Source organism: Pelobates fuscus, chromosome 1 (genome assembly GCF_036172605.1).
Source record: "Pelobates fuscus isolate aPelFus1 chromosome 1, aPelFus1.pri, whole genome shotgun sequence".
Lineage (NCBI taxonomy): Eukaryota > Metazoa > Chordata > Amphibia > Anura > Pelobatidae > Pelobates > Pelobates fuscus.
The window spans coordinates 487044373-487067564 of NC_086317.1; the positions used below are offsets into that span (position 1 = coordinate 487044373).

General features: G+C 47.6%; 1 long non-coding RNA gene across 1 annotated transcript in view; it reads right to left on the reverse strand.

The window, feature by feature from the left end:
• Nucleotides 1–23024: 23024 nt before the first annotated feature.
• LOC134573219 (uncharacterized) overlaps nucleotides 23025–23192 on the reverse strand; it is a 137123-nt gene continuing 136955 nt past the window's right edge. Inside the window, exon 3 of the long non-coding RNA XR_010085309.1 lies at nucleotides 23025–23124. This is a non-coding gene — a long non-coding RNA (uncharacterized LOC134573219). The remainder of the gene's footprint in view (nucleotides 23125–23192) is intronic.

Genomic DNA, 23192 nt, shown 5'->3' on the forward strand with positions numbered 1-23192 from the left:
GCGTAGGACTTAAAAAGCTCTGCATGTCCTCCATCAACAACACGTCTTTAAAGCGTCCTGTCCTTGCCGGCGTGGTCGTGGGAGGAGGAGGATGGCTTTCACCTCTTCCCCTGTTAGATTCCCATTGTGCTGTGACATCACCCTTATCCGCTGTGTAAAGCATACTTTTTCATTTATTTTGCAAATGCTGCATCCTTTCCAACTTGTTGTAATTTGGTAACATTTCCACCACTTTCTGCTTATACCGGGGGTCTAGTAGCGTGGACACCCAGTACAGGTCGTTCTCCTTCAGCCTTTTTATACAAGGGTCCCTCAACAGGCACGACAGCATGAAAGACCCCATTTGCACAAGGTTGGATGCTGAGCTACTCATTTACCGTTCCTCCTCCTCAGTGATCTCAATGAAGGTATGTTCTTCCCCCCAGCCACGTACAACACCACGGGTACCAGATGGGTGACAACGAGCACCCTGGGATGCCTGTTGTGGTTGGTGGTCCTCCTCCTCCTCAAAGCCACATTCCTCCTCTGACTCCTCTTCCTCACAATCCTCTTCCAGCGTTGCCGCAGGTCCAGCAAGCAATGCTGATTTGGCTGTTTCTGGTGGTGATGGTGACCACAACTCTTCCTCTTCCTCTTCACGCTCATCTACGGCCTGATCCAACACTCTTCGCAGGGCACGCTCCAGGAAGAAAACAAATGGTATGATGTCGCTGATGGTGCCTTCGGTGCGACTCACTAGGTTTGTCACCTCCTCAAAAGGACGCATGAGCATACAGGCATTGCGCATGAGCGTCCAGTAACGTGGAAAAAAATTCCCAGCTCCCCAGAGGCTGTCTTAGCACCCCGGTCATACAAATATTCATTAACGGCTTTTTCTTGTTGGAGCAGGCGGTCGAACATTAGGAGTGTTGAATTCCAACGTGTCGGGCTGTCGCAAATCAAGCGCCTCACTGGCATGTTGTTTCGCCGCTGGATATCTGCAAAGTGCGCCATGGCCGTGTAGGAACGCCTGAAATGGCCACACACCTTCCTGGCCTGCTTCAGGATGTCCTGTAAGCCTATGCACAAAGCGTTGCACGATCAGATTAAACACATGTGCCATGCACGGCACATGTGTCAACTTGCCCAACTTCAATGCCGCCAACAAATTTGTTCCATTGTCACAAACCACTTTGCTGATATTCAGTTGCTGCGGAGTCAGCCACTTTTCCACCTGTGCGTTCAGGGTGGACAGGAGTGCTTGTCCGGTGTGACTCTCTGCTTTCAAGCAAGTCAAACGCAAGACGGCGTGACACTGCCGTATCCGGGATGTGGAATAGTACCTGGGGAGCTGGGGGGGTGCCGTTGATGTGGAGCAAGACGCAGCAGCAGAAGAGGACTCAGCCGAGGAGGTTATAGAAGAGGATGGAGTAGGAGTAGAGGAGGTGGCAGCAGGCCTGCCTGCACGTCATGGTGGTGTCACCAACTCCTCTGCAGAGCCACACATTCCATGCTTGGCAGCCGTCAGCAGGTTTACCCAATGCGCAGTGTAGGTGATATGGTGTCACAATAGCCGCTTTAAGGACACTGACTGCTATTAGCTTACAGTGAAAAACTTTTTTTCTTTTTAAAGGCATGCTATAGTGACACCAGATATGCGTGGCAAAGTACACTTGCAGAGGTTGGCAGAGTACACGCTGAAGGCCTGACACCCAGACGCTTGCAGACAACTAACTGCTATTAGCTTACAGTGAAAAACTTTTTTTCTTTTTAAAGGCACGCTATAGTGACACCAGATATGAGTGGCAAAGTGCACTTGCAGAGGTTGGCAGAGTACACGCTGAAGGCCTGACACCCAGACGCTTGCAGACAACTAACTGCTATTCAATCTATTACAGTGAAAAAAAATGTTTTGCTTTTAAATGCAAGCTTAAGCTATTGTGACACCAGATATGAGTGGTGGCACTGGGCAAGTGGGCACAGTATCCACTGTGAGCCTGACACAGAAGCTGGCAGGCAGGCAACTGCAATTACATTACACAGAAAAAAAAAAAGACAAAAAAAAAAGCAGACTGATGTTCTAGCCCTAAAAAGGGCTTTTTGGGGTGCTGTCCTTACAGCAGAGATCAGATGAGTCCTTCAGGATTGTAGTGGACACTGAATACCCTAGCCTACACTAGCAGCTACACTTTCCCTCCTCTATCTAAGAATGCAGCTTCAGAATGAATCTAAAATGGATGCTGGGAGGGAGGTGGGAGGGTCTGCTGCTAATTTGCTGGAATGTGTCTGCTGACTGTGAGGCACAGGGTCAAAGTTTACTCAATGATGACGAATAGGGGGCGTATCGAACCGCGCATGTGTTCGCCCGCCGTGGCGAACGCGAACACGCTATGTTCGCCAGGAACTATTCGCCAGCTAACAGTTCGGTACATCATTAGTTGTGATCCAAAGTGGAAACAACGGTGGAGGACTGGAAAGCGGGGGGTTCTGGAGGGCTGGACAGAGGGAGTTATGGAGGGCTGGACAGCGGGTGTTATGGAGGGCTGGACAGCAGGTGTTATAGAGGGCTGGACAGCAGGTGTTATAGAGGGCTGGACAGCAGGTGTTATAGAGGGCTGGACAGCTGGAGTCATGGAGGGCTAAAATGTAGGAGTTATGGTGAGCTGGACTGTGGCAGTTATGGTGAGCTGGACTGTGGCAGTTATGGTGAGCTGGACTGTGGCAGTTATGGTGAGCTGGACTGTGGCAGTTATGGTGGGTTGGACTGTGGCAGTTATGGTGGGTTGGACTGCGGGAGTTGTGATAGGCTTGACAGAGGGAGTTATGGAGGGCTGGATAACGGGAGTTATGGTGAGCTGGACTGTGGGAGTTATGGTTGGCTGGACTGCGGGAGTTGTGGCAGGCTTGACAGCGAGAGTTGTGGCAGGCTTGACAGCGGGAGTTTAGGAGGGCTGGATATCGGGAGTTATGTAGTATAAGTGACACAGTCAGTTCAGATAAACTATTTCATCCTTATTTATTTTTTATTTTTGAATACCCTGAGAGAAGTGAGTCTTGTGAATTAACCAATCTGAGCACTGCAATGAGAATTCAAAGCATGGGAAAGGCCAATGGAACAAATTTGGAGGGTTGGAGATGTTCAGCCCCTTATTTATTAGAATTAGAGCCCTCGCACACTACCAATGGGTGGTGGCTGGGTGGCACTAGTTGCCCCTTTTTGTATATTATAATTAGATTCTGCATGCCGCCCATGAGTGGGTGCTGGGACAAACACTTGGTCTCTCAGCTATTGTTGGTGGCTGCGGGGGACACAAGATGAGGGCAGGAGGGGACTGTGAGTGGATGGTTTTACCCTGTTTGGTACAGGGCCATTTGGACTTTAGTGACTTTAACCCTGACAGACTCATTATTGGTGTTTAGAATACGTATTAATTACATTGTTCTTCTCTCAGGCAGACTGATATCAGATCGTTCTATTCCACTCTCTGTGGCCATCTGCTGAGAACCTGAAATCACACCAGATTACGCCATTAACGGGCTTTGTACGGGCAGGAAGCAGAGCCGAGCTATTAGTAAGGATTTTACTGAATCCTTCTTTTATATCGGACATTAAAAACTAAATAAATACGTGAATGTCATCAATTAAACGGCACAAATTTTAACTATTTCTAAAGACAGAGTACTGTGACTTCCTGAGATTGCAGGGCTGGGGTTGACCTTTTTTCCATTATAAGTTTTTTTTTCATTTATTTTTTTCCTGTTTTACTTCCCCCTGCCATACCAGGTCATAGTGGCCAAGTTACCCTCGATAAAGGGTAAACCTTCACTTCACTGGAAATTACCCCATTCAATAATTATATATAACTAATAAAGTAACATAATAAAGTGAAACATTATGTCCAAGAATGCATTTATGTTTAATGCACATAATTACCCCTTGACAAAAATATATGCATTTGTTAAAATGTTCACCATTATTTTCTAAGTCATTAAAACATTTATTATCTGAATTACTGACCTCTGTAGCTAATGAAGATCCACCCCTGTTTTGCCCAGCGCTTACATCCTTGTTAGATTGAGATTGTGATGGAGCTCCCGTACTCTGACTGAGTACCTCCGCCTAGACCGCTTCCTAGCCACTTTCAGGAACCCTGAAACACCTCAGCCCCAGTCGCCGAAGCTTGACTGGGGTCTCTCAGGAACTCTTTCACCCAACCTGGCTGCAGCTTTCCTCTTCCAGGTATCATAGCATCCCCTCTGCCTTTGGCTTTTCAGCTCCTCTCCCAGGCAGCTATTGACACCTCTGCCTATAGTGTGACCAACTACTTCCTTTATAAAGGCACTTGTTGCTCTCAGGCCAAGCTCTTTTTTAACTTGTCTTGAGATACAGGCACTAAGCAACCAGCCAACATATCCGGAGACTCTGTTACTGGGATCCCCGAATAAATAACCAGAGCACCCCATTCAAAGGAACTAACAGACAATTCTATTTTTTTTTACAAGGACTAGCCTTTGGGGACTAGTCTTTAAACATGAGGTGACAAACATTTAAATTCAAATATATAGAACGTTGGAGAACAAGCAAACATATTTAATACATGAACTGTATAATACCAGTAACATTTTCAAACACAATAAAAAGCAACAATATATACATTTAACTACTCACTTGGTTACCCTAATTTGCATACCAGCATTATGTAAATGTACACACTTCTATTCAGTCAGCAGAGGGCGCTGCAGAGTTATCAAGTAACAATGAATAGTATGTTTTTCAATTGCTTCCATCACACGCCTCTTTCAGGGGCTCTTGGGACCAGATCCATAGTCTGTGGGCAAGAGGCTGACCTTGAAGCCATTCCAAAAGGCCATTGCGATGAACGCCACTTGGCCTGGAGGTTCGCCACAGGCTCTTGGAGGAGTGTGGAAGCTAGCCTTCTGCCCACTGACTATGGGCCATGGAAAAGGCTAACAAACAGACATAATTTGTGGGATTTATGTGTACTTTTCGGGAACCGAACCAACTCATGAACTGTGGACTACTTCTGTGCTTGTTAACCTCTAGTAACCTCTCCTGACACTTCAATTATCGTGTGTTCTAATTGTGTGCATCGGTGGCCGCCGTTCATATGCCCGAACACGTGGGAACTGTGTTGGCGGCCATCTTGTTCGCTGGAATGCAGGCAGCGGTGTTTGGGCATCGATCACATGGAACTAAACTCGGCCTGCTTCCTTCGCACAAATATCAGGGGAGCGCCGTTCGGTAGGTTTGTTCGTATGAACCATACGAACAAACGCTACTAAATAGCCGTAGTGTGTGTGCGGTATTTCTTTCGCATTTAAGTTGACCGGCAAAAGCACAAAATGCCCTGGAACTGTTTTGGGCATAGGACCATGTGTGCGGCCGGTCAGAATTTTACCTGGTGGTGTTTCGGCTGTGTTTGTGGGATCTGAGCGCTTTTAGGATATGTTGGGCGCTCAGATCCAGGCTATCCAGGATGTACAGTTGCAAGAAAAAGTATGTGAACCCTTTGGAATGATATGGATTTCTGCACAAATTGGTCATAAAATGTGATCTGATCATCATCTAAGTCACAACAATAGACAATCACAGTCTGCTTAAACTAATAACACACAAAGAATGAAATGTTGCCATGTTTTTATTGAACACACCATGTAAACATTCACAGTGCAGGTGGAAAAAGTATGTGAACCCTTGAATTTAATAACTGGTTGAACCTCCTTTGGCAGCAATAACTTCAACCAAACGTTTCCTGTAGTTGCAGATCAGACGTGCACAACGGTCAGGAGCAGAGGCGGCTCTAGACTTTATGAGGCCTTAGGCAAAACGCAAACATGAGGCCCCACTAACAAAAAAGTGTCACATATACACATTGATGCACTGTCTACCTGTGTATGTGCCTGAGAGTGTGTCTGACAGAGAGTATCCTTGTGTGTGTGAATGTATGTCTCTGTGAGCATGTTTGTGTTTTTGTCTGAGACCCTATGTGTATGGGGTAGCAGATGGTGAGAGGGAGCAGAGGGTGTGATGGTGAGAGGGAGCGGGGGGTAAAGGTGAAAGGGAGCGGGGGGGTTGATGGTGAGAGGGAGCGGGGGGGTTGATGGTGAGAGGGAGCGGGGGGGTTGATGGTGAGAGGGAGCGGGGGGTGATGGTAATGTGAGAGGGAGCGGGGTGTGATGGTAATGTGAGAGGGAGCGGGGTGTGATGGTAATGTGAGAGGGAGCGGGGTGTGATGGTAATGTGAGAGGGAGCGGGGGGTGATGGTAATGTGAGAGGGAGCGGGGGGTGATGGTAATGTGAGAGGGAACGGGGGTGATGGTAATGTGAGAGGGAGCGGGGGGTGATGGTAATGTGAGAGGGAGCGGGGGGTGATAGTAATGTGAGAGTGAGGGGGGTAATGTGAGAGTGGGTAATGTGAGAGTGAGAGGGGGTAATGTGAGAGTGGGGGGGTAATGTGAGAGTGGGGGGTAATGTGAGAGTGGGGAGGTAATGTGAGAGTGGGGGGGTAATGTGAGAGTGAGAGGGGGTAATGTGAGAGTGAGAGGGGGGTAATGTGAGAGTGAGAGGGGGGTAATGTGAGAGTGAGAGGGGGGTAATGTGAGAGTGAGAGGGGGGTAATGTGAGAGTGGGGGGGTAATGTGAGAGTGAGAGGGGGTAATGTGAGAGTGAGAGGGGGGTAATGTGAGAGTGAGAGGGGGGTAATGTGAGAGTAGAGGGGGGTAATGTGAGAGTGAGAGGGGGGTAATGTGAGAGTGAGAGGGGGTAATGTGAGAGTGAGAGGGGGGTAATGTGAGAGTAGAGGGGGGTAATGTGAGAGTAGAGGGGGGTAATGTGAGAGTGAGAGGGGGTAATGTGAGAGTGGGGGGGCTAATGTGAGAGTGGGGGGGCTAATGTGAGAGTGAGAGGGGGGTAATGTGAGAAGGAGGAGGTGATGGTGAGTGGGGTGAGGCTGAGGGTGGTGACGGAGGGTGATGGTGAGGGTGGTGGGGGGTGATGGTGAGGGTGGTGGGGTGTAAGGCTGAGGGTGGTGGGGGTTATGGGGATGGTGAGGCTGAGGGTGGTGGGGGTAATGGTGAGGGTGGTGGGGGTAGTGATGGTGGTGGGGGGTGAGGCTGAGGGTGGTGGGGGGTGAGGCTGAGGGTGGTGGGGGTGAGGCTGAGGGTGGTGGGGGTGATGGTGGTGGGGGGTGAGGCTGAGGGTGGTGGGGGTGATGGTGGTGGGGGGTGAGGCTGAGGGTGGTGGGGGGTGAGGCTGAGGGTGGTGAGGGGTGATGGTGGTGGGGGGTGAGGCTGAGGGTGGTGGGGGTGATGGTGGTGGGGGGTGAGGCTGAGGGTGGTGGGGGGTGAGGCTGAGGGTGGTGAGGGGTGATGGTGGTGGGGGGTGATGCTGAGGGTGGTGGGGGGTGATGGTGAGGGTGGTGGGGGGTAAGGCTGAGGGTGGTGGGGGGTGATGCTAAGGGTGGTGGGGGGTGATGCTGAGGGTGGTGGGGGGTAAGGCTGAGGGTGGTGGGGGTTATGGGGATGGTGAGGCTGATGCTGGTGGGGGTGATGGTGGTGGTGGGGGGTTATGGTGAGGGTGGGGAGGGGTAATGGTAGTGGGGGGTGATGGTGAGGGTGGTGTGGGTGAGGCTGAGGGTGGTGGGGGGTGATGGTGAGGGTGGTGGGGGTGAGGCTGAGGGTGGTGGGGGGTGATGGTAAGGGTGGTGGGGGTTATGGGGATGGTGAGGGTGGTGGGGGGTAATGGTGAGGGTGGTGGGGGGTGAGGCTGAGGGTGAAGGGGGGGTGAGGCTGAGGGTGGTGGGGGTTATGGTGGTGGGGGGCAGGCTGAGGGTGGTGGGGGTGATGTGGTGGGGGGGCAAAGCTGGGGGTGAGCCTGAGTGTGGTTGGGGGTTATGGGGAGGGATAGCCTACCTTTCCCTGGTGGTCCAGTGGGCTCCCTGGTGGTCCGGTGGCCACTGCTTCCGGTCTGCAGCTCCGCAGAGCTGCAGACCGTGTCATCTCGCGAGATTTCAGAGCGTTGCCGTGGTAACCCGCGGCAACGCTCTGATTGGCCAAATCTCGCGAGTCACATGGTCTGCAGCTCTGCTCACTGCGGAGCTGCAGACCAGTGTCTGCGATGGTGGCCGGGCAGCCAGGAGGGGCCTCGCACCCGGCGGCATACCGGGCAAGCCGCCGGGCCCCCTCCTGGTGTCAGGTCCTCGGTCACTGACCGAGGACCTGACACACTCTGCCCACAGGCGGTTTAGGCGGCCGCGAGGCCCCAGCCAGCGCGAGGCCTTAGGCGGCCGCCTAAACCGCCTAATTAGAGAGCCGCCTCTGGTCAGGAGTAATTCTTGACCATTCCTCTTTACAGAACTGTTTCAGTTCAGCAATATTCTTGGGATGTCTGGTGTGAATCGCTTTCTTGAGGTCATGCCACAGCATCTCAATCGGGTTGAGGTCAGGACTCTGACTGGGCCACTTCAGAAGGCGTATTTTCTTCTGTTTAAGCCATTCTGTTGTTGATTTACTTCTTTGCTTTTGGGTTATTGTCCTGTTGCAACACCCATCTTCTGTTGAGCTTCAGCTGGTAGACAGATGGCCTTAAGTTCTCCTGCAAAATGTGAATGTTTACATTGTGTGTTCAATAAAAACATGGCAACATTTCATTCTTTGTGTGTTATTAGTTTAAGCAGACTGTGATTGTCTATTGTTGTGACTTAGATGATGATCAGATCACATTTTATGACCAATTTGTGCAGAAATCCATATCATTCCAAAGGGTTCACATACTTTTTCTTGCAACTGTATAAACTATGGGGGTTCCTAGGTGGGAAATATGTAATTTTGTGTGTTTTTCATATTTTGTCATTTATCGCTGAGTCATGGTGACATTGCATTTTGGGGACATATTGTGGGTGTGTTTATGGGAGTGTCATGGGCGTGTTTACTGTGTCTTTGTATTGTATATAAGTGGGCCATTGTGCCCTGATTAAACACATTCGTTTCTACCCTTCATCAAGTCTAGGCTGATTTTTGGGGAATTGGGAGCTATAATCACTGCTTCATTTGGGATTTGGGAGAACTACAGCGGATATAGTGGCGTACACATGATCCATGGGGTCCCGGTGCGAAAACTGATCCGTGGCCCCCCCCCCACCCGGCGCTTACACTGCACGGGCTAGGGCCGCAACACATGGCGGCGGGCACCTGGTCGTTGCGGTATGTACGCCAGTGCATACAGATACACATACACTTAAAGGACCACTATAGGCACCCAGATCACTCCAGCTCAATGAAGTGGTCTGAGTGCCAGGTCCCTCTAGTGTTAAACCTGCAGCTGAAAAACCTGCAGCTGAGAAACTGCAGCTGAGAAACTGCTATGTTTCACTGAGGGTTAATCCAGCCTCTAGTGGCTGTCTCACTGACAGCCGCTAGAGGAGCTTCCGCGATTCTCACTGGGAAAATCACAGTGAGAAGACGCTGGACGTCCATAGGGGTTTTAACCCCGTCAGCCCAGCTGAAGGGGGGGCCACAAGGGTGGGGTGACCTAAGGACTATATAGTGCCAGGAAAACGAGTTTGTTTTCCTGGCACTATAGTGGTCCTTTAATGACAAACATTCAGATACACATACAAACAGATACCCATGCAGACCAAGAGATACACATACAGGCACACACACAGAGATACACACACACACACAGACACACACTCATAGTGACAGACCCACATACACACTCTCACTAACAAACACACACTCACTAACAAACAAGCATACACACTCTCTCGAACAGACGCATACACACTAGCTAACAGACACACATTCAGTGACAGACATTGTAACGGGACTGCAATATTAAATCCCCAGATCTCCGCTGGTATAGAAGGTAATATCCCAAATCCCCCAGTAACCAGAAGAAACACCATTCAGGGAGACAACTGCCAATTTAATAATGGCTCAAGGAGTTAACTGCCAACTGTCAACTTTTGAAAAATGTTCTTAAAGTGGTACATACATATTGAACTGAACAGATACAGGCATTTAAACAGCAGGGAGAAGGTTTAACTGAGGGCCCACAGGCAAATACATGAAAATTCCTTCACAATGGCCCCCCTTTTTCTCCCTGCTCCGGCAACTCGGTTGGACCTTTCCTGGTCCAATAGGGTTGACGGGTCTTTCCAAAGTTTTTAATCTGAGGCCAAGTTCGTTTGGCGCGACAGTCCATCAGCATTCTCGTTTTGCTTGCCTGGGCGATAATGAATAGTAAAGTCATAGGGCTGTAACGCCAGGCTCCAGCGCAGCAAACGGGCGTTATCCCCTGAGACCCGGTTGAGCCAAACTAGGGGATTGTGATCCGTGATGAGGGTGAAGGCCCGGCCATAGAGATAGGGTGTGAGTTTTTTGAGTGCCCATACCAAGGCCAAACACTCCTTCTCAATGGTGGCATAACTGACCTCCCTTGGCAACAACTTCCGACTCAGGTATGCCACCGGGTGCTCTCCCCCCTCCTCTCCGATCTGGCTTAGTACTGCCCCCAGTCCAAACATTGAAGCGTCTGTGTGGACAATAAACCTTTTGTTAGGATCTGGGGTAACCAACACTGGAGCATTAACAAGAGCATTCTTTAGTGCTTGGAAAGCCACCTCGCATTCCGGGGACCACAGGACTTGTCGGGGTAACTTCTTTTTGGTCAGGTCGGTCAGGGGTTTGGCTAGGGCGCTATAGTCTGGTACAAAGCGTCTGTAATAGCCGGCTGTGCCCAAGAAAGCCATGACTTGTGTCTTGGTTTGGGGAGTGGGCCAATTGGCAACGGCCTCGATCTTAGCCGGCTCCGGCCGTTGCTTACCACATCCTACTCGGTGGCCCAAATATAGTACCTCCGCCATACCCAAATGACATTTGTCTGGTTTCAAGGTCAGCCCGGCCCCCTTTATCCTATCTAATACTACCCCTACATGTTCTAGGTGCGCTTCCCAGGTATCGCTATGGATGGCGATGTCATCCAGGTAGGCGCATGCGTAGTCCTGGAGACCTCCCAGTAATTGGTCCACCATCCGTTGGAAGGTGGCCGGGGCGTTCTTCATCCCGAATGGCATAACCCGGAATTGGTATAGGCCGAACGGGGTGATGAAGGCAGACTTGGGTATGGCATCTTCTGCTAGGGGAATCTGCCAATATCCCTTACATAGGTCAATTGTGGTCAGATACTTCCCTGCAGAGATACGGTCAAGCAGTTCGTCCATCCGCGGCATTGGATAGGCGTCAGAAACTGTTTTGTCGTTGAGTCGCCGGTAATCCACACAGAAGCGGGTTGTCCCGTCCTTCTTTGGTACTAGGACTACCGGCGAGGCCCAAGGACTTTCCGAGTGTTCTATTACCCCTAGCCGAAGCATCTCATCGATTTCCTTCCGCATCCCTTCTCGGACTGCTTCCGGAATACGGTAAGGGGGCTGCCTCAGGGGTGCTTGCCCTGGAGTCTCCACCTTGTGGACGGCTAGGAGTGTGTACCCAGGCTCCTGAGAGAATGTGGCCTGTTTGGTTTCTAGCAAGCGGACAGCTTGAGCCCTCTCTTGTGGTCCCAGCTGTTCGCCTAGTTGGACTTTCTCTATCTGGGTCCTCCCTTCGTTGCTGCCCAATAGGTCGGGAAGAGGTAGTGTCTCTGTGTCTTCCCCTGCTGGTGCACAGATAGCGGTCACTTCCTCTGCCCGTTCCTGATAGGCCTTAAGCATGTTGATGTGAAAGGTTTGCTTCACATCCTCATCCTCGCAGCTAGCTATGGTGTAGGTGGTGTCGCATATCTGCCCTATAACTTTGTAGGGGCCCTGCCAGGCGGCCTGGAGCTTGTCTGTTCGGACCGGTCTTAGCACCATGACTTTTTGGCCGATCTGAAAGCTCCGGTGCCTAGCCCGTCGGTCATACCATACCCTCTGACGCTGCTGGGCCGCCCGGAGGTTTCCCTGCACCGCCTGGGCGAGTTCCTCCATGCGGTCCCGCAGTTCCAGCACATAAGGTACAACCGGGGTCCCCTCAATCTCCGTCTGACCCTCCCAGTGGTCCTTGATAAGATCTAAAGGCCCCCTCACCCGCCTCCCATATAGGAGTTCGAAGGGTGAGAATCCGGTTGATTCCTGCGGCACCTCTCGGTAGGCAAAGAGAAGGTGTGGAAGGAACCGCTCCCAATCCTTGTACGCCCCCGTGAACGACTTCAACATTTGCTTTAGCGTCCCGTTGAAGCGTTCACACAGGCCATTAGTCTGGGGGTGGTATGGGGAACTAGTCAGGGATTTAACTCCACAGACTTTCCATATCTGCTGGGTTACCTCGGCCGTGAACTGTGTACCTTGGTCGGACAGTACCTCCTTGGGAAAGCCCACTCTGGAGAATATCCGGACTAGCGCATCTGCGACCGTCTCAGCCTGTATGTTAGAAAGGGCCACCGCTTCGGGGTAACGGGTGGCGTAATCTACCACTGTGAGGATATAAGGTTTGCCGGAGCGGCTAGGTTGGGCCAAGGGTCCTATGATGTCCACGGCTACCCTCGTGAACGGTTCTTCAATTATGGGCATGGAGACCAGTTTAGCCTTTGGGTGGTCTCCCTTCTTACCTATGCGTTGACATATCTCGCACGTCTGGCAATACGCCCGGACGTCATCGGATACCCCAGGCCAGAAAAAGTTCTGGGTTACCCGATATCCCGTCCTGCGTATTCCCAAGTGTCCTGCCAGAGGAACGTCCTGCCCAATTCTCAATAACTCCCGCCGGTATTTCCGTGGAACTACCAGCTGGCGTTTTTGCCTAGGCCCAGGTGTGTTAACCCGTGTCTCAGTGAGCCTGTACAAGCGGCCTTTTTCCCAGATAAACTGTTCCTTCTCTAACCCCCCCATTCCCCGCCTGGCCTTCTCTCGATACTTTCTGAGGGAAGGGTCTCCGGTCACTTCCCGCCCAAAGTCTTCTGGGGTGTCCCAGGGAAGGGGTTCTATAGTCAGGGGTAGGTCGGGTTGGCTTACCTGGGTCTCAGTAGGAAGCGGGTGGCTCTCGGCAGCGCGACTTTGTGCTCTGGTGGTTACTGCGTGGGCCTCTTGAGCGGTGGTTGAGGCGAATGCCGAAGTCAGGGGCCCAATGTCATTGCCCAACACGACTTCAGAGGGTAAGTCTTTCATTACGCCCACTTGAACTTTGCCAGCTCCCGCACCCCAGTCCAGGTGTACTTGTGCGGTAGGAATGCGATACACTCCCCCCCCTGCCACTCTCACAGCAATTGATTTCCCCGGCTTCTCCGATGCGTTAATGAGATGTCGTTGTACTAGCGTGATGGTCGCACCACTGTCTCTTAATCCCTGTGCTGTCTTGCCGTTAACCATGACCAGTTGGCAATGGTGTTTCCGATTGTCTGTGACGGTGGATTGCACCATGAGGGCTTCGTAAAGGGTGCCCAATGGTTCTTCCTGACCCAGCTCCTTGGGACCCCAAGTCGAATCTACACAATGGGCTGCTGCTGGTGGTTGCTGGTACCCAGGTCAAGACCAATTTGACCTGGTGTGGTTGACCATGGGGCAATTCTGTCGGATGTGACCCAGCTGTCGGCACCGGAAGCAACGTAGCTCGCTGACATCCTGTCGTGGGTAGCGAGAGTTAGAAGTCACCGGTCGGTTAGGGGGTTGGTATCGGGCTGCTGGTGGGTGTGATGGCACTGAAGGTTTTGGAGGTTGTACCCGTGGTGCGACTTGGTTAGTTTTGCGAGTATCCGCATACTCATCCGCCAACTTGGCGGCCTCTGGTAGAGACAGGGGCCTGCGGTCTCTCACCCAGTCTTTGACATCCGCCTGGATATGGTTGTAAAACTGTTCCAGGAGTATCAGTTGCAAAATCTCCTCCGCGGTGGCGGCCTGGCTACTGTTAACCCAGTTCGAGGCCGACAGGGATAACTGGCATGCCCATTCCACGTAGGAATCTTTAGCGGTTTTGCGTGAGTCCCTGAACTTCTGTCGGTAGGACTCTGGGGTTACTGCATAACGGGCCAGGAGTGCTTCTTTAACCCTGGCGTAGCTATGGATCTCCTGTTCTGGTACAGCCCGGAAAGCATCAGAGGCTTTGCCTGACAGCTTTCCTGACAATATTGAAACCCATTCTTCCTTAGCTATCCGGTGCAGGTTACATTGCCGCTCAAAATCTGCTAAATAGTTATCAATCTCACAGTCTTTTTCGTCAAAAGCTTTAAAAGCGCTGAACGGAATTTTCTTTGTATCCGCTGTGTTGTACTCACTGTTTGGGGAGTGTGCTGCTTCCTGCTGGACCGCTGCCAGTTTTAATTGTAGCTCTGCGTCTCTTTTTTGTTTAGCCTCCTCCGCTAAAAGGCTCATTACTTTCAGAATAATGTCAGCCGTTGGGTTCGGACCGAACCATGCTAGTTTCTCCCTCATTTCTTTGTTGGCTGGTGATTCCTCCTCCTGAATCACTGGTGTCTCCATCTCTTGTACAGCTGGCATTGCTGCAACCAAGTTCTCTCGGTCTAGCTCCATTAACTCTGCTATAATGACCTGCTTGGTTTTGTTGCTAGCAATCCTTCCACGAGCTTCCAGTAGCTCTTTCAGTGTATCTCTTTTAAGCAGGGTGTACCAGCCTTCCATTCACTGTTCCCAGTGTCTGCTTGGAAAGCTTGTTGTAACAGAAGTAGAAGGGAAAATCCCGCCGCTGCCAACCAGTTGTAACGGGACTGCAATATTAAATCCCCAGATCTCCGCTGGTATAGAAGGTAATATCCCAAATCCCCCAGTAACCAGAAGAAACACCATTCAGGGAGACAACTGCCAATTTAATAATGGCTCAAGGAGTTAACTGCCAACTGTCAACTTTTGAAAAATGTTCTTAAAGTGGTACATACATATTGAACTGAACAGATACAGGCATTTAAACAGCAGGGAGAAGGTTTAACTGAGGGCCCACAGGCAAATACATGAAAAATCCTTCACAGACATACATACACACTGACTGACAGACACACATACACACTCACTTACAAAACATACACTCTCGCTGACAAACACACACTCACTAGCAGACACCAAACAGACTCACTAACAGACACACATTCAATAACAAACACACAACTAACACAGTAACAGACACACAGAGTAACACACTCACTGAAATACACTAACACACATACACACTCACATTTTTTTTTTTTATTTAATCCCCCTGCCTCCCTACCTTTGGGAGTGCTGAGAGGATTCCAGCTTTCCCTGGGATTCAGTGGGGCTGCTGGGCGGCCAGTCACTGCAGGCGATCCTCCTGTTTAGCTCCTTCGCGCGCCGCTTACTGATGCTGGAGCCAGAGTGAAGTCATATTCCGATGCTCCAGCATCACTGCGGTGCGTACGAGGGAGCTGAGCAGAGAGAGAGCTCAGGGGAAAATGCTCCCTTGCGAGCCCGTCCGCAAAGTGACGCCACTGCCAGCCGCGGGAGGCCCTGAGGTGGCCAGCTCCTGGGCCCCCCAGTAGAAGAGGCTGGCAAAATGCAACTGTGGCCGCACTGGCGTACATACCCGGGTCGCAGGGAGACTGGGCCCCCTGCAACCGCGGTATGCACGCCAGTGGTCGGAGTATCGGGGATCCGTTACAGCCATGGCATGGGGGTTTCTATCACAGAGATCAAGTCTCCATACCAAACCTTCTCATAGACAAAGCTGGCTTAAGGTTGCCCAGGCCCCGAGGCAGTGTGTCAGATTTGGGCCCCGTCCTAGACCCCTTGGTTCTGTTTCTGTGAGTGTTGTATGCATGTATGTGTGTGTGTGTGTGTTGAGTGTTTGAGTGTGGAGGAGGCTGATATGTGTAGGGGGGTGCTTAGTGTGCCTGTGTGTTCTTAGGTGTTGTTTGTGTGTGTAGTGTTTGAAGGTGTGCGTGCCCCCTCCCTTTGCAGGTCACTTTAAGAGATTCCTTGTGGTTCTAGTGGCCTGTTAATGACTCAGAGCACTAGCTGCGGCACTCTTCATTGAGAAGAACAGGATTTGCTCTTAAGGTGGTCAGAGCCTGATATTGGTCTTTTTTTATCACTGCCATCTCAAGGAGGGCCCCTGCCTGATCGCTGCCCGAGGTGGCTATCTTGGCCACCAAATGGGTAATCCAACTCTGCTCATAAAGCTGATCAGTGTTAATGAGATTTAGGGATTCATATATAATACAATGATACTATTGTGCTGTGTTAGTTTATATGCCATTTATTTATTTTTTATTCTGAATTTAAAGACAGTTTCACATAAAAGCACAATCATAAACACATATGTATAAAAATGCCAAGCACTAAAACTTAAATATCCAGAGAAATCATCAGCAATATATAGGAAAGTCCAGCACGTTAAGTTCCAAGAGTCTTCTTCTGCCTGGATTAGAACATTCAGGAGAAAGATGACGCCACCAATGGGATCTTCGACAACAGAGCAATATCTTGTAATGACCATGCATTGATAATTCTGGAAACTCCGGCTGAAGAAATGAGCCCCTGGATACCGAGGGGAAGAAAAGCGGGGTGCAACATGTTAAGGAAAAAGTAAAAACATTTATTTAGTAGATTGAATATATCTGAAACCGTTCATCCCAGGCCACAATTAATTTATTTTTTACCTGATTTATCATATGGGAAAGTCAACATGCTGTACAATAGGTATGAAGTCTGCTTTCATTATTCATTACTTGGGGAAGAATTCAAAATATATTTATATTTTAATTTATTGAAATATATTAGTGAACAAATAGCATCATAGTAGAAATAATATCATCAGCGTACACTAGTAAAACAATAATGTAATATTGTGCAAATTATCAACTTATTATGTACAGGGAACAAAGGAACATATGGTGATCCAGTTATTGAGGAATACGCACAAGGGAAAAAGAGAAAAAGTGGAGGGAGATCGACAGAGAGCAAAAAAGGAAGAAGGAACGAGAAAGAAAAAAAAAAGAGTGGGGATGGAAGGGGGAGAAGAATAAGTGATATTAAAGGAGAAGCAGATCACGACGAAGGTGCTCACAAGGTATCTACATCTCTGATAGACCCAGAGCACTGGTCAAAAGCAAAAAGAGAATGGTTCAGTTAGGCTGAGTAACGGTAGGGGATTCAAAGCGGGTGTAGGACTGGTTGAGTCAGCCCCAGTTGACATGGAGGTCAGTCACTGCGTTCAGTGAAACCAAATGGCGATATACTTTTAGTAATTATCTGATACAGACAATATCAGCTCCTACATGGAGCGTAATTCCTCACCCCTCCCATCCAGTCTCGGACTTTGGGGACCATCCTAGGGCGCTTCCAGGAACTCGGGGTGAGACAGAGCTGTGTTAATACGAAATGGAAGGATAGTCTTATAATATCATCCAAATATCGCTGGGAGAGAATGGAACGGGAAGTCTTTAGGAGAGAAAGTGATGACTATGTCAGTGAAAGTGATATGGATTGAGTGTATGGATTGTCAGAGAGGCTGGATAAGGGCACACTCCCACCAAACGTGAGAGAGTGTTCCAAGATCGAGCTCACAGCATTCAGGGTCATTGTCTTAAATTGAAAGCAACTAACCTCTCGGGAGTACTGTGTTATTGGATGAATAACTCGTATCCAAATTCCTGATACCTGCTGCTAATTGGTTACTTATTAGGGATCTTGAAACGTTTGATCCAATGGTAAAATGTGAGAGAGAGTCCAAGATAATGCTCCTAATATTTAGTGAATGATGAGATAGAAGCATCATCTGGGATGTAACCAGTTTTGTATAAAACAAATAAATAGCATCTGGCAACAGTTTCAAATGAGTACATAATGATTTAAAAATTTAAGCATGCTATCAGCGATGGAGAGCTCCATTACATGTGAGTCAAAATGGTAGAATTGGTAATGTCAGAGCGCTAGGATCAGCAGGGTAAACTGAGGTATCTCATACTCTGACAGTCACTGCGCCATTAGCACACACATCTAGAACGCGTATGAGAGAAGGGAGACCAAGTGAGGCATCCCAGCTTTCAGACATGGCAGTGGAGGTTTGGGGTTGCCAGATTACGGGGTTCTTTATCTATTTTCTATTCCTGTTATTAAAGTTACAGTTATCATCTCTGGGAGATTATATCAAGTGCACAGCTGCTGCCTTTCATTTTTTCTGATATTTTCTAAAATAGCGCTTTATCACATCACGCTCTGTCAGAGATCCCACAGCAGCTTGCTCGGTGCTGATTAACATGTTTCCTTTTTGGATGAGATAAAGCGAGATAAAGAGATTTATCGAAGAGTTCTGAATATTAATCCTATTTGTAGGGGGACAAAGATCTGCTCCAATTCACTAACGTCTCTCAGAAGTCTCCGCTTTCTTCGTTGTATATTTATGTATACATTCAGAATTTTGTTCCTCCACAATTATATCCCAGAATATTCTTTAAGGATTCTACCTTGCATAATATATTACAAGATAAAAGTACTAAAAGAAAATAGAACATGCTTTAGTTTGTCTCATTCATTGTTAAATCCCCCCTTTATAACACTGTAAAACGCTGCGGAATAGGTTGGCGCTATATAAATGTAAATAATACTAATACACAGATATTAACACAGAGTTTCCAGTGATATTTATTAAATCTCCCTTAACCCCTTAAGGACATATGACATGTGTGACATGTCATGATTCCCTTTTATTCCAGAAGTTTGGTCCTTAAGGGGTTAAACAGTCTAAAAGTAAACTTGAGGTTCACAGACCTTATTGAGGACTGAACGAAGCACCACGCTCACTCGATAAATTGTGATCCGACTGCTGTAACGTGTTCCGTCCATAATGTTCTGCTGAGCCGTAGGATACTATGACTTTAGGTGTATGTCGAGGGGCTAAACGCACCAACTTATTAACCAGTGATTGGCAAACCTACAATAATAATAAAACAACAGTTTACCAAAAAAGTATATTGTAAAAAAAAGTATATCTGTATGAAATAAATCAATATGTACCCTAAGATAAACTCATTTTTCACTGAAAGAAATGATATATATTTATTTATATGTATCATGGCAGACTGTGTTTCCCGTTCTCACCCCCTGACCTGCCTGGAGCTGTGGATGAGTCACAGTAATTAACGGTGGTGGCTTAGAATTCGCAGTAATTGCAGGTATTGGATGGGAGATGGAATGGGGGGAGTATTATCAAAGCCATGCATTAAGCCAGATGTTATGATCCGATTGTAATGTTCACAGGAGCCTGACACAGCGAGAGCTACAGTATTCAACCTGATTATTATACGTTCAGCTACACGTATCATCAGCTCAGTCACAGAGCTATGCAAAGGATTCTGGGAGTATCTGCTGCTTTTAGAAACTGAAATGGTCAATAATTACGAGATATTCAGCCTGATATAGCTGGGCAATAACGAGACTGATATAATGGGGGAAAACAAGACTGATATAGCTGGGCAATAACGAGACTGATATAATGGGGGAAAACAAGACTGATATAGCTGGGCAATAACGAGACTGATATAATGGGGGAAAACAAGACTGATATAGCTGGGCAATAACGAGACTGATATAATGGGGGAAAACAAGACGGATATAGCTGGGAGATAACGAGACTGATATAGTGGGGGATAACAAGACTGATATAGCTGGGCAATAACGAGACTGATATAATGGGGGAAAACAAGACTGATATAGCTGGGCAATAACGAGTTTAATATAGCGGGGGATAACAAGTCTAATATAGTGGGGGATAACGAGTTTAATATAGTGGGGGATAATGAGACTGATGTAGTGGGCATAATGAGACTGATATAGTGGTGGATAAGGTGACTGATATAATGGGGATAATAAGACTGATGTAGTGGGAGATAACCAGTCTAATATAGTGGGGGATAACGAGTCTAATATAGTGGGGGAAAACAAGACTGATATAGCTGGGCAATAACGAGACTGATATAATGGGGGAAAACAAGACTGATATAGCTGGGCAATAACGAGACTGATATAATGGGGGAAAACAAGACGGATATAGCTGGGCAATAACGAGACTGATATAGTGGGCATAACAAGACTGATATAGTGGGCATAATAAGACTGATATAGTGGGGGATAACAAGTCTAATATAGTGGGGGATAACGAGTTTAATATAGTGGGGGATAACGAGACTGATGTAGTGGGCATAATGAGACTGATATAGTGGGGGATAAGGTGACTGATATAGTGGGGGATAACGAGTCTAATATAGTGGGGGATAACGAGACTGATATAGTGGGGGATAACGAGACTGATATAGTGGGGGATAACGAGATGGATTTAGTGGTGGATAATGAGACAGATATAGTAGGGAATAACGGGACTGATAGAGCTGCGGATAACAAGAGCTTTATAGTGGGGATACTGAGACTGATATGTTGGGGGATAATGAGACTGATAAAGTGGGGGATAACTAGATTGATAAAGTGGAGGATAATGAGACTGATAAAGTGGGGGATAACTAGATTGATAAAGTGGAGGATAATGAGACTGATATAGTGAGGTATAACGAGATTGATATAGTGGGGAATAACTAGATTGAATAAGTGGGGAATAATGAGATTGATAAAGTGGGGGATAATGAGACTGATATAGTGGGGGATAACAAGAGTGATATTGTGGGGATAACGAGACTGATATAGCTCGGGATAACGAGACTGATATAGTGAGGGATAACAAGACTGATATAGTGAGGGATAACAAGACTGATGTAGTGAGAGATAACGAGACTGATGTAGTGGGAGATAACGAGACTGATGTAGTGGGAGATAACGAGACTGATGTAGTGGGGATAACAAGACTGATATAGCTGGGGATAACGAGACTGATATAGTGGGGGATAACAAGAGTGATATTGTGAGAGATAACGAGACTGATATAGTGGGGATAACGAGACTGATATAGCTGGGGATAACGAGACTGATATAGTGGGGATAACGAGACTGATATAGTGGGGGATAGCAAGAGTGATATTGTGGGGATAACAAGACTGATGTAGTGAGAGATAACGAGACTGATGTAGTGGGGATAACAAGACTGATATAGCTGGGGATAACGAGACTGATATAGTGGGGGATAACAAGAGTGATATAGTGGGGATAACGAGACTGATATAGTGGGGGATAACAAGAGTGATATTGTGAGAGATAACGAGACTGATATAGTGGGGATAACGAGACTGATATAGCTGGGGATAACGAGACTGATATAGTTGGGATAACGAGACTGATATAGTGGGGATAACGAGACTGATATAGTGAGAGATAACGAGATGGATACAGTGGGGGATAACAAGAGTGATATTGTGGGGATAACGACACTGATATAGTGAGGGATAACGAGACTGATATAGTGAGAGATAACGAGATGGATACAGTGGGGGATAACAAGAGTGATATAGTGGGGGATAACAAGAGTGATATTGTGGGGATAACGAGACTGATATAGTGAGGGATAACGAGACTGATATAGTGAGAGATAACGAGATGGATACAGTGGGGGATAACGAGACTGATATAGTGGGGATAACGACACTGATATAGTGAGGGATAACGAGACTGATATAGTGAGAGATAACGAGATGGATACAGTGGGGGATAACAAGAGTGATATAGTGGGGGATAACAAGAGTGATATTGTGGGGATAACGAGACTGATATAGTGAGGGATAACGAGACTGATATAGTGAGAGATAACGAGATGGATACAGTGGGGGATAACAAGAGTGATATAGTGGGGGATAACAAGAGTGATATTGTGGGGATAACGAGACTGATATAGTGAGGGATAACGAGACTGATATAGTGGGGGATAACAAGAGTGATATTTTGGGGATAACGAGACTGATATAGTGAGGGATAACGAGACTGATATAGTGGGGGATAACAAGAGTGATATTTTGGGGATAACGAGACTGATATAGTGAGGGATAACGAGATGGATACAGTGCGGGATAACAAGTGTGAAATGGTGAGGGAATATTATACATATTCCTGGGGCCACAGGAGATAGCAGAATAGCTCTGTGATTGATTCATAGTTTCAAATAAAACCAGCAGTCTGTAGCCCCGTTACGACCCACAACAAGCAGAGTCCATATAGGGGAACCATTCCTTGGGTGGTAGTATCAAATTGTACGGCTTGTTGCAAACTACAAAAAGAGTTTGGAACTTCCCAGAGACGCCCAGTAACAAACAGTCCAGACATTACGTTACATTATTAACAGCATTTATTAATTCACTCTGAAATCTCATTCTACTAAATAACCTTCAGAGTTATTCACTAAGTTGAAGTGAGAATTTGAAGTGAATTCAAAGTGAATTTCATATTTAGGGCCAGAGTTCCCAAACTGGAAGCATAACTGACGACTTTAACCTTAAATTTGAAATTCTCACTGTAGTTTCACCCTGAATTCTCATTCTATATATACAGGGTGGACCGTAAGTCCCTACCCATCCATATATCTCATGTATCCAGTGTATGGACCACCCTGTGTATAGTGAATTAACCTGCTTGTGCTTGTATAGGAGTCCTTCACTGGGTTCCCCAGTCACCAGCTTGTATTAAACAAGCTAAACTCATACGGAGGTTTTCATGCGCCATCTAGTGGGTGAAATAGATGTGACATAATAACTCATCCATATTTAATAAACAGATGGTTCTGGGTTGTGTCCAGTTTCAAATGTCCCATATGAACCACTCCTGCTTCATGTTAAATACATCGTAAGCACCTGTAGGAGTATAATTAATCAGTTACTCTATAAATCACTGTTACGTCATACCGTGCAATACAAACCGCAATGTACATTGCGATTCAAACTGTCCAGTGCGTACCCCCGAATCTCAGGGTAGCGCCCCCATTTATTCTCTCTCTTGCAAATCTCATATGCCAGACACAGCTTGTTCTTCGTGCCACAGACTAGTTTGATCCCATTATTAATGTTTCTACATAGAGCCCTTTAATAACATAAACCTTTATACGTGAAGTTTAGATATATTGCTTATAGAATGATAATATAATCTTACCGGATCAGATAATGGGCTTTGGTAATATCCTATACAGGCGGCCCGGCTCCATGTTAAATGCTTTATTTTCATTCCAGAGAATGTTCAGTAGGACCGAAGAGAGAAGCTAAAAGAGAGATCGGATGAGATTTATCAAAGTGTTCAGAAAAGTTCCTTTTAGTTTAGCTCTTTAAT